Raw genomic sequence first — 4,015 nt, 5'->3', positions numbered from 1 at the left:
GTCCATACAATTACGTGCAATACATACATCAAAATGAATATTTACAGTCAGGGTATAAATTATACCCGATAACTTCTAGCAGGTGGCTCCCCTGTCCTCAGCAGCTCAATCTGCTGTTCCTCTAATCTCTATGTCCATGACAAAGATAACAAGCTATCATGAGTGGTGAACTCATGGTGCACAAACTAATAATTTAAAACTTAATACAATTTATGCTTGACAATTCATAACAAATAGAATTTTAAAATTTCTAAATTCTTCAAAATCCATGACCTTCAGAAATCAACATTTTCATTCATACAAATTATTCATTCTGTCACGACCCAACCTATGGGCCGGACCGGCACTAGGACCTGGGCCAGCCTAAAGCCCCCGAGGCCCGTAGTAAGCCTAACTGTTCATTAACCCAACTCTAAGGCCCATTTGGGCCCAATTTCAAGAAACCAAACGGACAGAGTCCGGCCATAAAATGGACTTTCCAACGGGGAGTTTTCGACTCACCCGACCTGTAAACATAATAAATACTCAATTGGGGAGCTCACCACCCTCCACATACTCATATCCTCATAAAATAAATGGGAGCTCACTCCTCATCCAATCCATCAAACATACATATCATTATATGTTTACAGTCCAACATGATAATAATATTATGGACCATAATCAAATAAATACTTCTAACACATGCGGAAATTCTAGGAGTAAATAAAATTACACAAATATTGATAAACAACCTGCGAAGGAGAAAAGCAGGTTAACCAAAAATAAAATCCTCCTGTAGCCTGAAAAAAATATTGAACAGGAGTGAGCGTTCGACTCAGAGAGTAAAATATCAATTTTAACCATAATCTCTATAACTATCTAAAACTAATGCACCCTGTAGAGTGAAATGCAACATCAACATCATTTTCACATCATAACATCAAAAAGGTAATTTGGAGCACTCACGCACCCTGTAGCATCAATCATAACATATGGGAGCTGATCCCCTATACAGCTCTCTTAAATCCAACCTGGTGCCAGCGAAGAACTCAAGCCGGACTTTCGCTTAATAAACCAAATCGAGGGTCCCAGCGAAGAACTCAAGCCGTGACTACCCCTCGAAGGATCGGGTCCCAGCGAAGAACTCAAGCCGTGACTACCCGTCCTATCCATAGTCCACACCACATCACACGCACGCCAACGCACGCACACTGCTCCAAATTACCACAACAACATCATGGCACTTTAACAGTTATCAATGCATCATAAATCGTGCCTAGAGTTTAACTACATAAATATATGCATATAAGTGATGCATGGGCATGCTGAACATATAATAATATCGAAATTACAATTAAAATTAATATTTTACTCACAGACTTGACGGTGGTCACTGAGGCGGCTGGGCGGAGGAAGAAGGCTGTCCTGGCTCACCTGACAATTTTATTACAATCATTTAATACAAATGACTCAATACAAATCAAGAAAAGACCCAATACGTCCTAAGTCATGCCGAAAATCTGGCAGACTCTCCCCTATACCTAGGACCTACCCAACCTGTAAAAGGGCTCAAAACACACTTCTATATCCACAATCCATATATCCACAACTCAATCACATCACACAGCCCCTCCTGGGCCCATCAAATCAATCATCCATCACAATATGTAAAATTTCAATTTAGTCCTTATAATTGATCATTTTTGCAAAAACTGCTCAAATAAGCTCTAAAAATTATAAAACTCTGCCCCGCGGTCCTTAGAAATATTACTAAACTATTGCAAAAAAAATCGTAATTTTCTAAGCTACCACGAATATTTTATGGATTTTTAATCCTATTTAAGGACTAGAAAATTACGAAAAAGCAAGGTTCGGGTTTACCTTTGCCGATTCCGACTTCGGGAACGTGCTCGGGATGCCTAACAATGGTGGGGTAGCCAAAATCTCGATCCAATTCGAGACTTTTTCCAGAGTGGTCTGTTCGCCGGAAATTCACAGATCCGGACAACCGTCGAATTTCCGCGAATTGAGATACCTACACAAGCCCAATAATAATATATAAAAATCGTGGGTGTTACATTCTTCCCCTTACGTAAAAATTCGTCCTCGAATTTTACACAAGGCGTAATAAAGTATATGATTACACATTGAGCAGATAAGGGTACTTGCTACGCATGTCCCGCTCGACTCCTGTGTGCACTCTTCCACCGATGGCTCTTCCACAAAACCTTAACCATAGGGATCTGCTTTGATCTTAGCTGTCTCACTTGGTAGTCCACTATGGCTACAGTTGCTCCTCAAATGTCAAGTTCTCTTTTAGCTCTATTACATCCGGTTGTAGTACATGAGAAGGATCTGAATGTATTTCCGAGCATGGAGATGTGAAACACGGATGAATGTGAGAAAGGTTGGGTGGTAGCTCCAACCGTGAGGCAATCGCTCCAACTCTATCCGTAACCTCAAAAGGTCCAATATACCGAGGTGCCAACTTGCCCTTCTTTCCAAATCTCATGACTCCTTCATTGGAGAAACCTTCAGAATACATAGTCGCCATCGCAAACTCCACATCCCTCCGTGCGGGTCCGCATAACTCTTCTCGCCATGAAAAGTCGCTGCTGCTCGATTAAAGGAACTACCTCAAGTGTCTTGCACTAGGTCTACATCATGCACCTTCGCTTCCCCATTTCTGTCCAACACAGAGAGACCTACACTTTCTTCCATATAGTGCCTCATAGGGTGCCATCCTATCTTTGGAGTGATAATCGTTGTTGTAGGCAAACTCCACCAAAGCTATTGCTCATCCCATTGACCTCCAAAATCCAAAACACTCATGCGAAGCATGTCTTCGATGTTTGGATTGTCCTTTCAGTTGTCCGTCATGCGAGGGTGGAAAGCCGTCATGAAGTTCAAGCGTGTGCCAAGTGCCTCTGCAACTTTCTCCAAAACCGAGAAGTGAATCGGGGCCTCGTCGGATATTATGGAAGCCGAAACTCCATGCAATCGACTATTTCTCGAATGTAGAGCCGCATCTTGTGCCACAGTATGTAGTCTTCTGTAAGAAGTGAGTGGTGATTTGGTCAAGCGGTCTACAATTACCCATATCGAGTCATATCCTCGCGTGGTACGAGGCAACCTTGATCCACAAAATCCATAGAAATCATTTCCCACTTCCATTACGGGATAGGGAGCTCTTGCAACTTCACGACGGTCTCGGTGTTCAAACTTCACCTTCGACAAGTCAAGCACTTGGACACAAAGTGCTATGTCTCTCTTCATGCCATTCCACCAATAGCTATCTTTCACGTCATGGTACATCTTGGTGGAACCTGGGAGGACATTGTACAGTGTATAGTGTGCCTCTCGAATGATTTCATCTATGAGGTTGTCCACATCGGGCACACATATCATAGAACCTTGCAGTATGGAGCGATCATTGGCAAATTCAAACTCACCACCTTCACCTTCTTTGTACTCTTTCTATGATCTTCATTAATTGTTGGTCTCTGTCTTTGGGAAACTCTAACTCTGTCTGCAAGTCCGCCTCACCAAGAATGAGCCAACAATACCCCTCATCTGAAAGATGTAGGATTAAACCTTGATCCATCAACTCATGTACTTCTGAATCAACGGTCTCTTCTCTGAAATGTGCGCCAAATCGCGGAAGATTTTCTCGCTTAAAGCATCTGCTACTACATTAGCCTTCCTGTGGTGGTGCTTGGATGGTGTAATCATAGTCTTCGAGCTCCATTCATCTCCTCTGTCTCAAGTTTAAATCCCTCTGTTGGAAGATGTACTTCAAACTCTTATGGTCGGTGTATATCTCGCACACTCCACCATACAGGTAGTGTCTCCAGATTTTTTAGTGCAAAGACTACAACCGCCATTTCAAAATCATGGGTGGGATAGTTCTGCTCATGCCTTTTCAGCTGCCTTGAAGCATAAGCCACTACTTTTCCATTCCGCATCAAAACACACCCTAGGCCAACTCTGGAGGCGTCCACGATTACGGTGTATCCTTCACCGCTCATAGGTA

The 4,015-nt window shown here is 42.6% G+C and overlaps 1 long non-coding RNA gene across 1 annotated transcript; it reads right to left on the bottom strand.

Annotated features, from left to right (window-relative positions):
* Window positions 1-637: 637 nt before the first annotated feature.
* LOC131173192 (uncharacterized) lies at window positions 638-1,951 on the bottom strand. Its single transcript, XR_009143433.1, has 3 exons — window positions 1,864-1,951; window positions 1,359-1,416; window positions 638-782 (listed from the first exon to the last, which is right to left on the bottom strand). It is a non-coding gene; the product is annotated as an uncharacterized LOC131173192 (long non-coding RNA).
* Window positions 1,952-4,015: the final 2,064 nt, after the last annotated feature.

The sequence above is a fragment of the Hevea brasiliensis genome, chromosome 14 (genome assembly GCF_030052815.1).
Source record: "Hevea brasiliensis isolate MT/VB/25A 57/8 chromosome 14, ASM3005281v1, whole genome shotgun sequence".
In the NCBI taxonomy this organism is placed as follows: Eukaryota; Viridiplantae; Streptophyta; class Magnoliopsida; order Malpighiales; family Euphorbiaceae; genus Hevea; species Hevea brasiliensis.
The sequence above is the reverse complement of the archived record's forward strand: the minus strand, read 5'-3'. Positions and strand labels throughout refer to the sequence as shown.